General features: G+C 37.1%; 1 protein-coding gene across 1 annotated transcript in view; it reads left to right on the plus strand.

Moving 5' to 3' along the window:
* Window positions 1-347: 347 nt before the first annotated feature.
* Window positions 348-20,970, plus strand: part of PTPRD (protein tyrosine phosphatase receptor type D) — a 568,194-nt gene continuing 547,571 nt past the window's right edge. The window contains exon 1 of the mRNA XM_065744335.1: window positions 348-362. The gene's annotated coding sequence lies outside the window, so the exon portion shown is untranslated. The remainder of the gene's footprint in view (window positions 363-20,970) is intronic.

Raw genomic sequence — 20,970 nt, forward strand, 5'->3', positions numbered from 1 at the left:
GTTTAGATTGAAACTTACATATTTTTCAAACTGTTTCACAGATTCTCCTATGTTTTCTCCCCACTGTTGGAAAAAAAAAAAAGTCTCATTTTGTGTGCTTCAGGTGCCATCAAAAATACTTTAATAAATTACAAAGACTTACTGCAGGTTGAGACTATTTGAAGGAATATAAAAAATATATGTTTTTCTTCGTTCTGTTGATAAAAGGGAAAAGTTCTGGTTGATGTGATTTTCCTTATTCTCAAAATTGTTGGGTAGTTGTAAGTGAAATATCTGCTAAAGAAATTATTCCTCTCTGCTTCCCTCTCAGAAAACTTCTTTATTTTCTCTTTTTAACAGGAGTGGGAATTCAATAAGTTGAGGTAGGAAATTAATTTTCTTCATTCAACTAGCTTACTTATGATCCCTCATGACTTTTGTCTAGTGATTAATTCACTATGTTTGTTTACAGCGAAGTTTATGATCCACTTCTTGTAAGTGATTTGTTCAATAAAGTATTTATGTAGAAATAGATGACCATGTTTCTTAGTTTGCTAATAATTCCAAATCATAATGCCATACTTGAAATTTTCCCATATGCTTTTTTTTAAGTATGGTCTGAATCTCATGATGACAGAAAATCTTTAAGGAGCTGTAATGAGTGGGCAATGCAACATACTTCTCTCTTGGCAGACTTCAGTATTTTCCTATAAGCCAGACTAGATAGAAGGTATTACAGACTAAGGGTGGTGCTAAGCCTGCTTTATCTAGACAAATTTGCAACAATACAGATTTTATCTATAATTACACAATAATTATAATTAAGATCATTTTCAGTGCTGGAAACCCTTGTTAATTTACATCACAGTGTTAAGAAATTCATTTGAAATTCTCTGAAGAAAAATAATAGACTTTTTTAACTTAGATGTTAGTTTCTAAATTTGGTACCATAGTGGTAATTTGGAGTATAGTACTATACTAAGTAATCTTACCCTATCAATAACTCATTTAAAACAAAGCTAGACAGTGTTTATAATATTTAACTTCCATTGTGGGGCTTCATGTCTTCAGGATATGTTCATGGCTTTGTGCAATTATGCAATATAGATTACATTCTACAACATGTCCAATGTTCAGAACAAAATTACTATGCTGATAAAAGTTTGCAATAGATTTAAATGCTAGATAGAAGATAACCAGGGACACATACACAAGCTATGATTCAACGTTCCCATAGACAAAAAATGTATTTTTCCTCATTCCTTTTTGTTGCTGTACTTGATGTAATTTTGGTCTTTTTTTATCTACCTCTTGTTTTTCAAATTTCTATTATTCAAGTAAGACATGTATTTTACACATTTTTCTTTCATAGCCCAAGGATTCCTTTATGCACAAACTTCCACTTTGTGAAATCACTGTATGTACTGCTGCTATTCTAGACATTAGCATTTCCTCTGATCTGATTCAGATGCTTTAAAACACTTTTTGAATCTACTTTAATAGAAATGCAGATCTATCAGCATATGATATAGAAAATCAACAGTACTTTTCTAACCATTTTTACAGAGAGCTGAACAATCCCTGCCCTGAGTCGTGATCTTTGATAATTATAAAAAAAATCGTCATATAATAAAAATATTTTCATTATGGTTATTCTCAAGAATAATTATTAAGAACTATAAGATTAAAAAAACCAAACATGTAAGTGTAAGAGAAGTGTTTTGTTTGTTTCTTTCTTTTTCAGTGATAGATATCTTCTTTATTAACACACATGAATTTGGTTATTAGTGAGCAGATTGAGTTTTGATGAACACAGTCTGTCATGCAGGAAATTAATCTGATACTATTTTGTAAAAAAATAACTTTTCACAGAAAAGAATCCCAAGCAAGAGTAAATTTCAATCAAAGGTAGTATCTATGCAGTACATGTTTAAAGGATTAAATCTTTCTAACAATGTTTATTTCTGGAAAGAAAAATAATAAATATATGTTTGACAGTATTTCTGCCTAGGTTCCTACTACAATCATATCATGGTGCACAAATTCTTGTATGCCTTTCTGCCCATAGGTCATTATAGAGTGAGAGTAAATTCTTTGTTCCTGGCACAGAGCAATGATGTGATACAGAATTGGTCAGAGGCCAGTTGGTTAGATCCAGTTCAGATTTCCTGTAATTTTCGTAGTATCAGTGATTTATATGCAGGTCTAATGGGAATTAAAGCAATATACATAACTGAGAAATGAAAGCAGAACTGTCGCACAGCAGAGAAATACCAGGCTGTGAAACACAGTGTCTTTACCACAAGGTAGAAACTTTCAGAACCAGCAAATTGTATTTCCCTCCCATTTTCATAGCACACTGAGCCAAAGGATTTTGTTATTCTCCAGCTGTAGAGAGTATACTGAAGGACCACATGAATATGCTGAATCCGCATATGCCTCTTTATAAAAATAAATATATCTCATGATATAAACTTTTTGTCAATTCCTGTACATTGGTCTCATTTCTCCCTTTTATCAGTATCAGATGATTACAGTGGAGATCTTCATGTGTAAAAGCTGAAATTGGAATAGAAATGAAGGTGCATCCTAATCTACATAAATCAGGTTATGCAAAATTATACCCCATTTTCCAGGATAATTAAAAGTAGTCCCCAAGTTATTATAACCAACATCTATTTGTGTTTTTTGATAAAATTAAGGGATTTAACAATTTAAGACCTTCCGGATGAGGCAAGGTTAGCTCACATACTACATTATGAAAATTGATGCTCCCATGTCTTTTAGGATAAGTCCCTGTGGGACAGAAGTTAATCCTTTTGAGCTGATGAAGTACCAGAATACAAATCATATACCTGATGATATACACCTATATCTGTATTTATTTTCATCTCATAAAGTCTTTACTCTTGACCTTTTAAACATCGTAAAAGTTGTTAACTGAATTGAACAGAAATTTTTCTTTCTTTGATTTTTTTTCTTTCTTTCTTTTTTTTTTTCATCCTGTATGAATCTTTAAAGTTAGCATTCTAAAAAATGTATTTATATAGACAATCCGGGCAGTTGTGCCTGAAAAAGGTCAAAACAATACACCAGAATACTTAACAAATATGCTCTTGTACTCTATAGCAAAAGTACTTCTGGTTGCGAAGCACCTGTACTTTTAATTACTACTTGCAATCTAGATTTTAATAATGTAATTAGTATTTTTCTTCATTGAATTGTTTCAACCAATACGTTCAATGAATTCAGTTCACTACTTGTTTTTAAATGGTCTTATTTATCTTCCTTCTTTGCCCTTCCAGCATGTTTGGCTATGCAATATAAAACTAACATCTCATTCACTTCACATTAAAAAACAAAAAACAGAAAAACAAACAAACAAACAAACAAAAACACTCAATCAAAAGGATATCATTTTGGATAGCCTTTCAGGAAAAGTTGCAGTTTAGCAACACATTAGTGTAGTAAGTGGGGCCATATAAAACCTGTGCATTATAACTGTGTGAAATAATTTGCAGAACTGGAACTAAATCTAAGACTTTCACAGGCAGAATTCAGTTACTGGACATGTTTAGGGTGTTCTGTATTTTGTTTGGTTTTTTTTTAATTATCATTATTTATTTATTTATTGTATAGTTTTTCAGACTGTTCAAGACAACTAGAATTACTGTCCTTCATGAAAAATCCTCAGATAATGTTTTATATTCTAGTGCTGGTGAGAAACCAAAGCCTAACAAGAGCCAAATAAGTTATGTGAGAGCTAATATCAAAGCAGTTACAGAACTACAACTATATTTACTCTGAAGAGCTACAGCTGCTTTACAGTGATGGTCAAAGCTGACAATTGCTCTAAGAAAGGATACATCAGTGGTAGTATGCAAGATTATGTACTGCCCTGGTGAAAATAAAAAGGGATATTAAACTAGTCAATCTACTTATTTTTTCTGGATCAGAAGGAAGATAATAAAGGAAACACTGCAGTCCCTTTTGATATTGTTTAAATGTGAACTAGTTTGTTCAGAAGCAATGGAGTCTATGCTGGCAGTTGCATGAAATTTTCACTCAGCAGGAATATCTACAGTTGGAAACTGTGTAATTGTCTTCCTTCTTTAATTTTTAAAGCTCTTAACATTTCTACAAGACTTTATATCTTCAGTACTCTTTCATGATTTGAAGAAATATGCTTTTATCTCATGTTTGTCAAAATTGTTTTAATAGGAAGACAAATCTTCACATTACAGAAGTAAATATTTAAGTATCTGAAACAGAACAAACTATAAATGGTTTATGGAAACATTCTGATATATGTAGCCATCAATTATTATTTAATGAGGCCTAAAAATATATTAAATGATGGTTCCTGCTTCCAAAAATAGGGTGCTTTTTATGAATTATAGAAGGCTAAATTTGTGTTCTGGTGTTTTCTGATGCTATTTGATGTATCTAACATACATGGTGATTATTCTATGCGCAAAATTTTCACACCATGATTGTCCTCCCTTTCATCTATACAGTCTTACAAATGTACTTTGTGCCTTCCCACTTACTAGTTATTATGAGATTATCTATTAGGCAATATTTTGATACTTTTTACAGACGGTTTGCTATAAAACAAGCAAACAGCAACAATAACAACAACAAAACCTAGCAGATAAAACATCCTTAACCTTGTGGATAAAATCTTTCATACCTCACCTAAACAAACAAACAAAGAAACAGAAACATATTCTTGGGTCATTATCTCTCGCATTATAACCCATATGCCTAAACAGAATTGATAGAGTTCCTACCAATGGTTTTCTGTACCAGTTGCACATGAATTCGTGGATGTTAATATTTGAAGACATTAAAACAAAAACAAACAAACAGGAAAAATTGATCCTTTCAGATGAGTGATACTTCAATGTTTAGCCCCATAAAATGAAATAAACATTATAAAAAATTAAGCCTATAAACATCAAGAAGATGGATAAGTTGACACACTGTTCTACATATCTTTGTTTAATAATATTATATTTTATTTCCCACACTAAGAAAACTGCCATTACCCAAAGCAGCCATTCGTAAACAACCATTTTGAACAGATTGCATCCTTGCTGGTGGTATGATAATTGAAATAAGTTTACCAGTCTTTCATAAGGAAATACCAGATGTATAAAACACCTATTAATCAACTCACTCACTTTAGCAAACATCAGCTTCAATATCAAAGGCTATAAAAAAATGAAATAGGAGAAAAAAAAAATCACAGAATTAGTCTGTTGTATCCACTGCATTGAGGGAAGAAAATGACTAGGAGACTTAGGGTAAAAATGTTCTTATATTTGGGCTTCATTTATGAATATTGGTTTTGCTGTTTATATTCCTCTGCTTTTGGATCTCTCTTAAGCCAGCTTAAGAGCAATTTTATGGACAATAATGGGAAGAGTTATTTGCCCATCAGCCTCTTATCAATTTTTAACTTTCTATTTTAATAAGACAGTTTTCAATGACTAGTTGTCTTTATGCAGCAGGTTACAAAGACACTACCAGTCTTACAGTAAACTGAGTTAATGTAATTGTTTTTCCTCCTCTTTGAAAGATTAATTACTGTTATTAAGTGGAATATGGTACTATACGGAAATGTGGATGGACAAATGTTAAGGGCGGAACAGCCATGAATTTCATATTCATCCATGGAATTTGCGTGCTACTTCTGTTTAACTCTGATTTCAATTCAGATAAGGAATAATAATCAGTTGGAGATATTGCTATCATGATTGCAACAGCCTCTGCTTTTTCTGAATTGCATGCTTTTCTACAAAAGTTACATTTATATCTATGCATAAACTATACTAAGCTTGAGAAAAATAGTAACAGTACAAGAATGCATGCTTTACCTGCAGTTACTTGGACACTAGTAGCAGCTGGAAAAAATATATATATACATATATATATAGAGAGAGAGAGAGAAAATCAGAGTTTCATAAAACAGTTTGATTTGAAATGGACCGTAAAGACAATCTTGATCCAACTTCCCTGTCATTCAAAGGATTACCACGCTTTAATCAGGTTGTGCATTACTCTAAGCAAAATGACCTTGAACACCTCTAGGAACTGGACATCCACATCTTCTCTGGGCAATGCTCTAGTGGTTCATCATCACCTGAGTAAAAATTTTCCTCGTGAAATCTAATCTAAATATTTCCTCTTTTCATTTGATACCTTTCCTCGTTGTTCTATCTCTGTCAGATATGTAAACAGCTGGTCTCTATTTTAAGTTCGCTTCAAGTAGTGAAAACTTTCAGAAAAGTTTCCCTGGAGATTGAACAAGCATAGCTCCCTCAATTTTTTCATAGGAGTGCAACTGCAGCCCTCTGATCTTCTTTTGGCCCTTTCCTGGACTCACACTAGAAGCTGAACATCTTTCTTTTACTGGAGGCCCAAGAGCTGAATACAGTACTCGAAGTGAAAGTTGATGGTTTATGGGCCAGTTTGGCCTGGTTCCATGACTAATGGGGTGGGGGTACCTGTTGACCTGTGCCCAGGAAAGAGGAAGGGGAAAATGGAAAAGGCAGTGAGGTGGGCCTGAAAACAAAACAGAAACAACAACCTGAGGAGGAAAGCTAATTTACTAAATAAGATGCTAGAATGCAAAATAACTCAATATAATAACATATAATTTGAATTGAAGCTAATAAATTAAATAAAATGAGACAGGTTATAAAAACTGCAGGCCCTACTATAACACTGAAGGCAAGGCAGTTAGGGAGCTCACACACTGCTGAAAAATCCTACAGGGAAAAGAGAGGCATCTTGTGACTTGCCAACAATTTTGTCTTTCCCTCTGAATGGAAAATGAAAAGACACAAAGTAACACAAAGTCCTCACTTTACAGTTCTTGTTCTCTTCTGAGACAAGTATAACTGGTACTATTGAGGATCTACAGAACTGGAGCATTAACTCTTTAACTCCCAGTACACTACATGATGTTACATTGTGGAATACCAATAACAAAAAATCATAAAACTATGACAGTAAAGCCTTACAACAATTCACTGCCTTGCCATGCTTGCTACCACTCTTCTGATGCAGCCCAGATTTCATTTGGCTTTCTGGGCTGCCAGCACACAACACTGGCTCATGTCATATGTTTTTCAACAGCCAGAACTCCCAAGTCTCCAGGCAGTTGGAAGAAAAGAGAGTTACCAGTAGTAGTCAGCATGAGTTAACCAGGGGAAGGTCATGCTCAACCAACCTGATGGACTTCTATGATGTCATTAATGTCTGGAGATGGATGGAGGGAGAGCAATGGATGTAGCCAACCTTGATTTCAGCAAGGCACTTGACACTGCCTCCCACAGCATCCCAATAACAAAGTTGAGAAGGCATGGAATAGATGACTGGATGGTGATGTGGGATGAGAACTGGCTGACAGGCAGGGCTCAGAGGCCTGTGGCACAGAGTCCAGTTGAAAGCCTGTACTTAGCAGTGTTCCGCAGGGATTAAGTATCTGAAACAGAACAAACTATAAATGGTTTATGGAAACATTTATGGTCCTAGATTCATAGATTCATAGATACATTAGGTTGGAAAGGACCTAAAAGATCATCTAGTCCAACCATCCTCCTATCACTATCCCTACCCACTAATCTACTAAATCAAATCCCTTAGCACATCATCTAAATGCTCCTTGAGCAGCACTAGGGGTGGTGCCTCAACCACCTCCCTAGGCAGGCCATTCCAGTGCCTGACCACTCTTTCAGAGAAAAATTTTTTCCTCAAATCTAATCTAAATCTTCCCTGGCACAACTTGTGGCCACTCCCTCTTGTCCTCTCGTTATTTATCAGGGAGAAGAGGCCCACTCCCTCCTCACCACAACCCCCCTTCAGGAAGTGGTAGAGTGCAATAAGGTCTCGTCTGAGCCTCCTCTTCTCCAGACTAAACAATCCCAGCTCCCTCAGCCGCTCCTCATAAGACTTGTGCTCCAGACCCCTCACCAGTTTTGTTGCCCTTCTCTGAACACGCTCCAGGGCCTCAATGTCCTTCTTGTAGTGAGAAGCCCAAAACTGAACACAGTACTGGAGATGCGGCCGCACCAGAGCTGAGTACAGGAGGATGATCACCTCCCTGCTCCTGCTGGCTACACTATTTCTAATACAGGTCAGGATGCTTTGGCCTTCTTGGCCACCTGGGCACACTGCCGGCACATGTTAAGCTGAGCATCAACCAACACCCCCAGCTCCTTTTCCTCTACACATTCTTCAAGCTATCAAAGAACACCATCCTGTACAACATCTTAATCAATAACCTTGGTAAGGGGATAGAGTCCTTCCCTCAGCAAATTTGTTGATGATACAAAGCTGGGAGGAATGGCTGACATGCCAGAAGTCTGTGCTGCCATTCAGCGAGACATGGACAGACTAGAGTGTTGGGCAGAAAGAAACCAGATGAGGTTTAACAAGAGCAAGCGTAGAGTCTTGCACCTAGGGAGGAATAACCGCATGCACAGGTACAGGTTTGGGAATGACCTGCTGGAGAGGAGTTCTGAGGAATGGGACCTGGATTTCCTAGTGGATAACAGGCTGGGCATGTTCATGTTCAGAAGTGTGCCCGGCTGGCCAAGAAGGCCAATGGGATCCTGACGTGCATGAAAAAGACCATGGCCAGCAGGTCAAGGGATATAATTCTCCCCCTCTACTCTGCCCTGGCAAGGCTCGACCTGGAGTATTGTGTTCAGTTCTGGGCTCCTTGGTACAAAAATGACAGGGATCTCCTGGAAAGAGTCCAGCTGAGGGCTATAAGGATGATAAAGGACATGGAACACCTCTCTTATGAGGAAAGGTTGAGAGACCTGGACCTGTTCAGCTTTGAAAAAAGAAGACTCAGAGAGGATCTGATCCACATCTATAAATATCTAAGTAGTGGGAGGCAAAAGGACATGGTTGGGCTTTTCTTAGAAGTGTGTGGGAATAGTACAAAGGGAAATGGTCACAAACTGAAGCCTAGGAAGTTCCACACAAATGTGCGTGGGAGTCTCTTCACTGGAGACTCTAAACTGGAACAGGCTGCCCAGAGAGGTTGTAGAGTCTCCTTCTCTGGAGAGAGATACACCTGGATGCCTACCTTTGCAACCTGATCTGGGGAGCCTGCTTTGGCTGAGAGATTGGACTAGATGATCTCCAGAGGTCTCTTCCTTTGTGATTCTATGAAGTCCTTCCCTGCAGTGCTGTCCTCAATGATTTCTTCACACAGTTTGCACATATGTCTAGCATTTCCCTAACCCAAGTGCAGCATCCTGCATTTGGACTTGTTGCATACTGTTATGTTCATGTGGAACCACTTATCTCCACAGTTCATAAATATTAAGCTGATAGTTTTCTCACACTCCTGGCAACTTGATCGACAATTTAATTGAGCCAGGCATGCTTTCATATAGGACAGCTCTGTTTGCCCTCGGTACCTAGAGTGACTTCCAAATTCTTGAGTTCCTTGCAATCAAATATTTGGGTAGCTCTTTCACTCTTCAGCACATTTGTTTGGGTGCACGGATCTTCCTGGAATAATTCTGACCCTTCCTTCTCTGTGTCATCTTCATTCTGGCCATTGCAGAAGGTGAATCATTTTTCAGCAGAGGGCTGCATCTTGCAGCTTTCGGAATAGATAAGAATAGCCCATCATCTGCCTTCCCTGCACAACCTCCTGTGCAAACTCAAATGCTTGAAATAATACTGCTTTCTGGAGCTTTAGAAATCTGACTTTATGCCAGAAGATGCACAAACAGGTATTTTGAATTGCTTGAACCATCAAGAGCAGTTTAGAATAATCAGTTTAGTTCACAGATCAATTTATTTTTTATTTTTGCTGGAAAATTTAGTTCATATCTTTTCAAACAAGTGGTATAGTGCAGTAGGACAGGATTTGCTAAGCATGACAATTAGCACTGAAGATCCAGTGAGAACTAAAGGGTAAGGTTATTGTTAGGTTAGCTGTGGTCTTAATATTTATATTTCTTATAGCATATCTTCAGGATATTTCTAACTGAGAGGACAGTTCTCCTGATTGTGACATGTAGAAACATGACTGTAAGTCATCAAGTAATATTAACAGTAGTTGATTACTTAACAAGGTGTGATTTCTTAACACGTTCAATAGAAGTCAACACATTAATAACATAGAATCTCAGGCACACAAGAATGTGAATATACCTGCTCATGTCCCTGGTACTACTGTTAACTAGAAAAACATTATATGTATGTGACATTACAATTTGGCAAGAGCAAACAATCACACTGGTGAGTGTGACTGCAAATTGCCAGTGGTCTATGGCTAAATTTGAAGCTTTCTTTATTTTCAGAATACTATGTAAAAATATACCAAACTATTGACAGATTCACCTGTTAACTTCATTTCTTTGTAGAAAGGAAGAGAGAGTCACCGACCTACATTGAGATTCCAACGTAGCTCATAGTTCAGATTCTGATCTCCAGTAGTGATGAATTGTCAGGTCATTGAAAGTTATGTTGTTCAGTTGAGAACGACTTCTTCCATCCAGTTGAGAACAACTTCTTCCATCCTTCTTAATGACAATATAAACTTATTTATAAGTCCAAAGTGTTGGAGTCAGTTGTTTTTGGATTGATAGCTCCTGGCTTTTGGATCTTAGCAGGAATATCTTTTTTCCCAACTTCTGGGCATTCCCAGCAGATAAGAGCAAGAAGGGGGATGCCAAATTGTATTTTGCCTTCCCAGGACACAGTGGTATCATCCTCCAGTCTCCCATATCAATTATTTGGTCACAGGCCAAACCTACTGCCAGAAATACTCCTGAGCACTCCCTTTCGAAGGAAAACACCTCCACATTGATGTTTTCAAATGTAAAGTAGTTCACAAAGTGATGCTGGCGTGACACCCACCACTGGTCTCCTTAGATAAGTCAGAGTCTTATCACAAAATAATGCCTCAGAAAGCATATTTTCTCAAATTTTGAGAAAAAAAATAATAATAACTGTTGTCACTAAGTGGCTTAGTGAATTATGAATCTTTAAAGAGAAGATTGAATCTTTAAAGAGAAGATATTGCCAGAATGTTCAGTTTTCAAAGAAAATTTAGAAAAACTATCTGCTTACTGATAATAAGTAGTTTTACCAGATGTTTTCAGTGTAAAGTCACCCTGAAACTCCACAGAGAAATAAAACAAAAATCATCTTAGAAATTATTTTGTTTGGTGGTGTGTGCAAATGCAAAAATCAAGAGGAAAATTTTACATGTAGAAAATATAGCCCTTCTATTATCAGAAGAAAATGTTGCCTGTAGCACCTCCATAGTTTATTCACACCATGTGTTTGTAACATGCTGTTCTTTAAAGCAGCTGTAACATTTTATCACATAAAAGTAAGGTACAGGGGGAAAAGCAATTGTTTTGATTTTTTGGCTTCATTACCTGGAGAACAAGTTTTAACATCTTCAAAATAATGTAATATTTTAAAGATACTAATATATCATGTATATATATATAAAATTATGCATAAGAATAAATCAGCACCACGTTTAATTTGAGCTTTTAATTATGAATGTAAAGGGAAATTTTATGTGATTCAGTTAACTGTTTCAAGTTGTACATGCAAAATCTGATAACACATCATGGATATTGCTGCATGAAGAGATACAGACTTGTGCGATTTGGAACCATATACATATTTTCTTTAGCAACATATGTCATAAACCCAGTAGATGAAGACGGCAAATCAATTGAGGTAGATGCTGCTCATTTTATACACTTCTGAGTATTAACCTTAACAAAACAAGAGGAATTCTCTTGGTAGGTTCAATGACTGCTTGTACAAGTAGCTATGTGTATGTTATTTCTCTCTAAACTTTTATTGCTACTCTTGCCACTGCATGACTGTTCAGTTTGCTACACCTTCTTTGATTCATGGTACAGAACTACTTCTGGCAGAACATCAAAGTAGTAAAGCCTGATCAGTCGAAGCAATGATGCTTTGATCATAGAATACCCTTCTATGTATTGCTATCAAGAGAGGAAATCCATGCTTTTACTTCCATCTAGGTTTCTCTCCTGAAATTTTGTGCTCAGTCCCTTCATGTATCTTGCATCCTAATCCCTTAGTTCCTTCTTCATTGTGCCAGCATGAATTAGTATGCAATTAAACACAGCAGGGTTTTAAAAGAATAGATATTTCAGAAACATGCATTGGCAAAAACACATAGCATATGAAAGAAACAGTATCTTGGATAAGAGAAGTCAGGAGAAGACATCATCAGTATTTTAAAGTATTGTCTAAGTGTTAACAAGTAATTTATTTATCTCTGTGTGCTTTTGTCTTAGAATAACATCACTTCTGTTCAACAAGTGACATTACTTTGCCTAATAGATATTCTATAGCTGTACTTTTGCATGTCACATGCAGTCACTGAAAAATACAGTCCTTGCAATGAATTAAGTGAAAAATAACCTGAAAAGCAGTACATATTATGAACAATAGCTGACTTGAAAGTGTATCCTGGGTTTTCAGATGATGTCATAATCTGCTACAGAAAATTTAATAGTATTGTTGCCTGGAAGCTAAACCATTATACTCTGTTTAATTTCACTAAGATGTAAATTACATGGTTAGCATTGTATACTACTGGCTACTGTCATTGTAGATGACTTCTCCTGCAGCTGTCAGGAATTGTAATGTTTATAGGGATTTTGTTTAGCTGGAAGTCTTAAGCTTTATAGATTTTTATTATTATTATTATTATTATTTCATCCCTCCCTTATTTATTTGCCTTGCATTCATCTCATCTCAGCATTCACCTCTTTTCCAGCAATATTAACAGCATGACAGGACACTTCCTTGATGCATATCCATATATCTGCAGTTCTTGAGGAAGACAAGAGCAGTATGATTTGAGAGTGACTTCTTTCCTGATATCACATTTAGTTTTAGTGAGCCTACAAGCCAAAAATAAAATGCTCTTCTTACAGAAAAATAGTAAGCTTGGTGCGTATATTCCATCTTTTATGGTAACTGTCAGTGTGGAATTTGAGGAAATATTCTGCATAACTAAATATTTTTTACCAGAATTAAAAAGATCTAAATATTTTTTTCCAAAGTGAATAGAACCTTCTCAGTGGCATAGAAAAGTAGCCTAAATGACCATACATAAAAGATACTGTATGTACACTTAAAGTGGTAGACAACATTTTGTATCATCACTATCTAGAATAATAATTCACATCTGGCATCTAGACATACAATATCAGTGATCTCTTTTTACAAGCATTGTGATACCTTGCAATGAATAAACTATGTAAAGTTTATTTTCTAACTAACAGATATTTAGAAGGATAAAGAATATTTTACTCTTGCATGTCTGCGTATTTTTCTGTTTGCATTTTTCTGTGTGTGGGTCTTTTGCAAATCTATAGTACTTCCCAATTACAAGCTGCTTACAATGAAACTGGTTTAAGAAAGTCTTATGCTTATATGGGAAATCAGTGAACACTTCGCATTAGCTTTTAGCAGGAATCATTGCTAAAAAGAGGCTATTCACAGCACAACACAATAATTGATACCAATTAATGATAATGTCTCTTGCCAATTGTAAATCATATGCAACAACTTAAACAACTCTATCTTTATCCAAAAAACTTAAAAGTGAATGTTCAAGTGACTCAGTTTTACAGAATTTGCTAATGTTTGCTTCTGTTTCTAAGTTCATGCAACACTGTTACTGCCAACATTTTGATTCTAGCTGTGTTTATTTGCTTACCTAGTTGGATCTACTGGTATTAATTTCTACCTCTATAATGTAGCTTTGGTAAAGTGGCTGTATGAAAGAGAGTTACAAAATGCAAGCTTCATCTATATTTTAGGTCACTTCACAGGGAAGTTATAATCTGTGCTTTCTTGAAATAGAAAAAATATGTGAGAAATCAGCACATGAATCCTTGGAAGGATTTTACTTTTGTCCATACAAAAGCTACAGAAGGGAGTCCAGAGCAAAGAGATTTGGTGAGCTTATAATGTAAGAAATGATGAATACATCAAGGATTAAATAATGCTCTTAGCTGTATTATTCTCTGTGATAGATATAATTTGGAAAATAAAAATGGCTAAAGCTTTCTCCTTTATGCTTAGTACAGAACTTGGGCATAGACAAATGACCTCTGCTTTGGCAGAGACTTAAGATATCTAGCTTCTGTTCTGATGATGGAAGGAAAGGATGGGAGCTAATATCTACATTGTGAAATGACAGACTACGTGTCTTAAAACTTATTTTACTTTGATACTGTAGTAACATTAAGAAAATACATTTTGCTTTAGAGTGCTCTGGTTGAAATTAAGCGAAGAAAAATAACCATACTGTAATGTAGAGAACTGTGGAATGTATTATATTAGAGATAGCATGCTTGTATTGCGAGTGGATGGCAAACACTCCTTCAGAATATTTCTACCTCCCTATCTGCCAGGCCTTTTCATTTAGAAGAGAACAGTTGCGAAGTGATGAAATTACGAAGTGATGAAAAGATCTGCATCCACAAAGGAGGATGCACATCGCTAGTGAAATTAGTTACTGTTTGGTAATTAAAGAAGAAAACTACAAACAAGTATCACTGTATGGGAAACATATTTTATTTTTGCAAATTTGCTGAAGAGTTTATAATACTCCTGTGAATTCTCATCTGTATTTCATTTTAAATTGTGATCCTAAAACACAGATTTTAAAGGGATAAAAATCTCAAAAATGAACAAATGTGGCAGTGTATACCAGCAAATCACATTCATATGTAACACCCTTCTCTGAATTTAGAACAATGTGTATTGCATCTAAATTCTGAAACTTTCTGGTTTCTGTCTCTTTGAGTTGACAGTCTGATAACCAAATGAAAAAAGAGAAAAAAAGAGTGGTACCTAACTTTGCATTTTTCTCCAGCTCAAAGCTGATTTATTTTTCCTTTCTGAATGATCTTTACATTAAAATAAATAAATAAATAAATAAATAAATAAAGATATCCAAAGGCTAATCTAATCTTGTGTCAATACTACAATCCTACATGTTTAAATGTACTTAAATTTCCAACATCTAGATTACAGTAAAACGCTATTTATTAAATGAGTTGCTTACTTCTAGTTTCATATCTTAGTGGCATGAGCAGGCATGCTACATATCTTTTTTACTTTCATCAAAGTTACATTTAGCTACCCATGGAACTGTGTTTTTAGCTTTATCATTAGGTTTCTTCAATTCCTAAAACGCTTCTTTATATACACACGGTAGTTCACCTATATAGACTTCTCAGAAATATGTTCAAATTCTGTTTTGGAATTTGTATTTGGAAGCACTTGGTATTTGGAAAGTATTTGGAAAACTAAAATCCAGGTGTCTTCTTTATAAAAAGGATTTTATAGCTCTCTAACACTTCAAGAAGCCAATCATAAGTCCTACTTTTGTTTACATTGTTAACTTATAGTAATTTTATTGAAAATTTTCCCATTATTATGGGAAAGTTTTCCCATAATTTAAGAATATTTCCATATCAAACTGCATTCTGTCAATGTCTCATATAAGCCCAATAATTTCTTTGATATCATATGCATAGTGTTATATGTCGTATAACTTAGAATTGGTTCTATTGAACCAGGTGACCGTTATCATATACCTAAGAACTGACAGCGAAATATTAATTGTCATTAGGGCAAAGGACTAGGTCTTGTGTGTATGCAGTAGGTCTTGTGTAAAAATGAGCAGGCTGGGTGGAGGAGAGCAAGGAGTGCTCTGTCACACTAGGTTGGATGGAGTCCTGGGCAGAGGTATTGAAAACTGATGATTTCAATGTACCTTCCAACATAATCCCTTCTATTGTCCTACGATTTACTAATTTGCCATAAATTTGCCTCATCCCTTTATAAATGTTCTCATGGTATTTACCTTGATAATCTTTCTGTGACAACAAATGCCTGAAGATTATTACTGATCATAATAATAATTCTAATATTCAAAATAATTCTAATATTTGTCAAATAACTGTTGTATATTTACCTTACACTTTGATTGACTTTGCTAATCTTAGTCAGTTTCTGACTGTGCCTTCCCTTTTTCCCAGGAAAATCTGCGTTTTTTTTTTTTTTTTTATTTCTCCTTATTTAACTCTGTTCCCTGTCATCCCTCTGCCACTAAGTGCTCTGTATCCTTTTTTTTTTTCCCATCGTTTTTTAAATTAACTTGACTTTATCTTTGTAATAATGCAAAAAAGAGAATTGTGTAACATCAGTTGTATAACATCAGAATGTCATAATTTACCCATTCCTTTCTACATATTCTGATTTCAGTGATCATGTTCTTGGCTATTGACAATATCATTATGTAGTAAACTATATCCAGTTCTGGTTCCCTCAACACAAGAATTAAGATGCTGGAGTCCCAGACGAGAGCCATGAAGATGATCAGAGGGCTGCAGCACCCCCCGTACAAGGACAGGCTGAGAGAGCTGGGGCTCTTCAGCCTGGAGAAGAAAAGGCATTGCGGGGACCTTATAGTGGGGCCTTTTTTTAAGACATTTTTTAAATGGACTTTTTTTAAGGGCATAAAGCAACAGAATGAGGGGAAATGGATTAAAACTGGAAGAGATGGTAGATTTAGACTAAATATTAGGAAGAAATTTTTTACTCTTAGGGTGGTGAGATACTGGAACACATCATCCAGAGGTGTTTTGGATGTCCCCTCCCTGGAGGCATGCAAAGCCAGGCTGGATGGGGTTTCAAGTGACCTAGTCTAGTGGGAGGTGTCCTTGCTTATAACAAAGAGTTGGTACTAGATCAGAGAATCAGAGAATCGCAGAATCACCAAAGTTGGAAAAGACTTCTAAGATCATCCAGTCCAACCATCAACCTATCATCATTATTTCCCACTAAACCATGTCCTTCAGTACAACATATAAAAGTTTCTTGTACACCTCCAGAGATAGTGAGTTCTCCACTTCCATGGGCAAACTGTTTCAGTGCCTGACTGGAAGTTCTTCATAATGTCAAACCTACATCTCCTCCAGTGCAACTTGAGGCCATTCCCTCTAGTGTTCAGTCTGTTCAAACTCTATTCTGAACCTGCATTTTATGAGCCTATGTTGGCTAGGCCTGTTCCCTCAGCTATCTTGCACATGCTATGTCATCTTATTCAATATCATCTATTCCATAACCTTCCCTGGCACCAAGGTCAGGCTGATGAGCCTGTAGTTCATCAACTCCTCCTTCTTCTACATGGGAGTCACACTGACAAGCCTCTCATCTTCTGGAACCTCTCCAGTTGAGCAGGAACACTGTTAGATTTTGGAAAGTGGCTTGGCAATCACCTCTGCCAGTTCCCTCAGCACCCCTGGGTAGAACTTATCTGGCCCCATGGACCTGTGGCAGTGCAGATTGAGCAGTACATCTCTGATTGGTTCCATCTGAATTGTTAGGGGTTTATTCTGCTCCTCATTCAAGACTTTCAGGTCAGGAAGTAGAGTACCCCAAGGGTAGATGGTCTGACTTTTAAAGACTGATGTGAAGAAGGCATAGAGAACCTCAGCCTTTTCCTTATCCTTAGTGTTTATGTTCCCCATCATATCCAGTCAGACATGAAAATTCTCCTTAGCCCTCCTATTTGTAATAAGTTTTTTGTTCTCATTTACTCCAGTGGAGAAAAACAGACGAGTTGGAGATGGGATTTTGCCTTTCTAATTTTCTCCCTGTATATCCCAACAAAGAAGTTCTTTGTACTCTCTCTGAGTTGTCTATCCCTTCTTTCACAGGAGGTAAATTCCCTGTTCATCTACACTGGTCTTGTTCCCCTCTGGCTCACTTTGTGGCATGGAGGGATAACCTGCTCTTGTGCCTTTAAGGCTTCCTCCTTGAGGAGCAACCTGCCTACTTGGACCCCTTTACCCTTCAGGACTGAATCTCAAAGGACCCTCTTTACCAGTGTTCTGAACAATCCAAAGTCTTCCCTCCTGAAGTCCAAGGTTGCAGTTCTGCTGCTACCCTTCCTAACTTCACCCAAAATTGAGAACTCTACCATTTTGTAATCACTCTGTCCAAGACAGCTTTAAATCTCTACATCTTCCAACAGACCTTCTCTGTTTTCAGAGCTTTCCAATGTATTTAATTATTTTATCAGCTTCCATAACAGAGAAATAGTCTCAGGCTCTCTCTTTTGTACCTATTGCTGTGTTCTGAACACAACGCAGATGCATAAAGAAAGCATTCGATACTATTCTGTGAAACAAGGTAATTAAGCTAAAAGTTGACGCAGTATTATAAAAAAAATCCCAACAATTTCAATGTGATGTGAGTCAAGCAAACTACGTTAACACTGAGAATAATAACATTCTTCAAAATTTGTGTCATAGAAACTTTGTTTAAAAGTGTTGTTATTTGACTAGATAATAGACTTATTTTATGTTGTTAGTTTATGTGTAGATGATCAAAATGGTTTTTTTTTTGTTTTAAGAATAATGGAATGTTATCTACAAAAGTAAATATATATCACAGAATCAGAGGTCTGTGTAGGGGTTGGAAGGGACCTCTAGAGATTATCTAGTCCAACTCACCTGCCAAACCAGGCTCCCTAGATCAGGTTGCACTAGAAGGCATCCAGACAGGTTTTAAACATGTCCAAAGAAGCAGACTCCACAACCTCCCTTGGCAGCTTGTTCCAGCGCTCTGTCATCTGCGCTGTGAAGAAGTGACCATGCACATTTGTGAGGAAATTCCTATGCCTCAGTTTGTGGCCATTTCCCCTTGTCCTATCGCCACACACTGCAGAGAGTCCAGCCTTATTACTTTGCCTCCTGCTCCTTAGATATTTATAGACATGGATCAGATCCCCTCTGAGTCCTCTTTTTTCAAGGCTGAACAGACACAGGTTTTTATGACACATTTTTTATGACACTAATACTAATATACAGATGAAGTGACAGTGAAAGTGAGTTGAGAACTGGCTGACTGGCAGAGCGCAGAGAGTTATCGTTGGTGGTGCAGAGTCTGGTTGGAGACCTGTAATTAGCGGTGTCCCCCAGGGGTCCGTGATGGGTCCAGTCTTGTTCAACATCTTCATCAATGACCTTGATGAGGGAATAGTGGCCACCCTCAGCAAGTTTGCTGATGATACAAAGTTGGGAGGATTGGCTGACGTGCCTGAAGGCTGTGCAGCAAGACCTGGACAGGCTGGAGAGCTGGGCAGTCAGAAACCAGATGAAATTTAACAAAAGCAAGGGTAGAGTCTTCAACCTAGGGAGGAATAATTGCATGCACCAGTACAGGCTGGGAGATGACCTGCGGGAGAGGAGCTCTGTAGAGAGGGACCTGGGTGTCCTGGTGGACGACAAGTTGACCTTGAACCAGCAATGTGCCCTCATGGCCAAGAGGGCCAATGGCATTCTGGGATGCATTAAAAAGAGCGTGGCCAGCAGGTCAAGGGAGGTGATCCTCCCCCTCTACTCTGCCCTGATGAGGCCTCATCTGGAGTACTGTGTCCAGTTCTGGGCTCCCCAGTATAAAAAAGACAGGGATCTCTTGGAAAGAGTCCAGAGTAGGGGCACAAAGATGGTGAAGGTCCTGGAGGGTCTCCCCTATGAAGAAATGCTAAGTGAACTGGGTCTCTTTAGCCTTGAGAAAAGAAGACTGAGAGGGGACCTGATCCAGGTTTCTAATTATCTGAGGTGTGGGGGACAAAGTGGTGAGGCCAGACCTTTTTCAGAAGTGTGGAGACGGGAAAGGGAGATCGGACGGAAACTGCAGCACAGGAGGTTCTGCAACAAATGTGCACAAGAACTTCTTTATGGTGAGGGTGATGGAGCACTGGCACAGGCTGCACTGGGGGGTTGTGGAATCTTCTCTGGAGATATTCAAGACCCGCCTGGACACCTACCTGTGTGACCTGGTGTTGGGAACCTGCTTTGGCAGGGGGGTTGGACTCAATGATCTCTTGAGGTCCCTTCCAACTCCTATAATTATATGATTCTATAATTCTATGATATACTGGCTATCTGCCGCCTCTGCTACAATTAATTGAATTTGGGGAACTGGACTTCTTTGACTGTTCTAAGGCCTTACAAAACATAGATAAAATATTATCCAGAAGTTTAATTTTGAAAATTGAGTGGAGAAAGAGAAAGAGAACATAGCTGTATACTTGTAAAGAATTTTATGTTGCTTCCATCCCATTTATTCTTTAAACTATTTTCTCATTCATTTTTCCCACAACACATTCATCACTTTCAAAATGACAGAGTCCAAATAAACCAGATGTGCTGAACAGGCAAATAACTGAAAAACGGTTTCCTTGGAAACCAATGAAAGTATTCAAAACAGCTCCACCTCCTGCTCAGCTCATGTTTCCCTTTCAGTAGTTCAGTAATAGCAAATTAAGATACTTCTACCCAGATTGTCCCTTCCACTTACACGACCAGGGGATGACCACTTAAGACAGGATTCAGAAAGGAGAGACTTCCATTTCATGCTTTTCACTGTTTTGTTCTTTGTAAACTTCTGTAAACTCTTCTTTAATAGCGTATGATTTGGGCAGGATGCATATTTTTGCAGCTGGTGTCAGGCAACATCTGCGTTTCATGTTGTCCCTTAGCAATCCTGTAGTTAACTGTGTAGAATATCTACCAAAAGGCCACTTCAATTTGCACTCATTTATTTGGAACTCCTTCCCCAGAAACTCAATGCCACTACTGCAGTCTATTTTGAAATTCATATGAAGCTGAATGATTAACTAGAAAACTCACCTACTTCAATCTGCTAGCTCTTTACACGCAAAGTCTGTACAGTTCTGCAGATACCTGAGCCATAAAGGTGAGCCACATTTTCCTTTGACAGCTTTCTGCCTTCTCCCATTGTTATCAGTATTTCCTGTGTTTGGTATTGCTTAGTCTTGGCCAAACACTTAAAACTTCTAGTACACTACCACTGATAGAATTAAATTGCTGGAACAATTTAACATAGCTTTGTCCC

This window comes from Cyrtonyx montezumae, unplaced genomic scaffold, assembly GCF_038088225.1.
Source record: "Cyrtonyx montezumae isolate F1298 unplaced genomic scaffold, pur_monq_1.0 scaffold_30, whole genome shotgun sequence".
Lineage (NCBI taxonomy): Eukaryota > Metazoa > Chordata > Aves > Galliformes > Odontophoridae > Cyrtonyx > Cyrtonyx montezumae.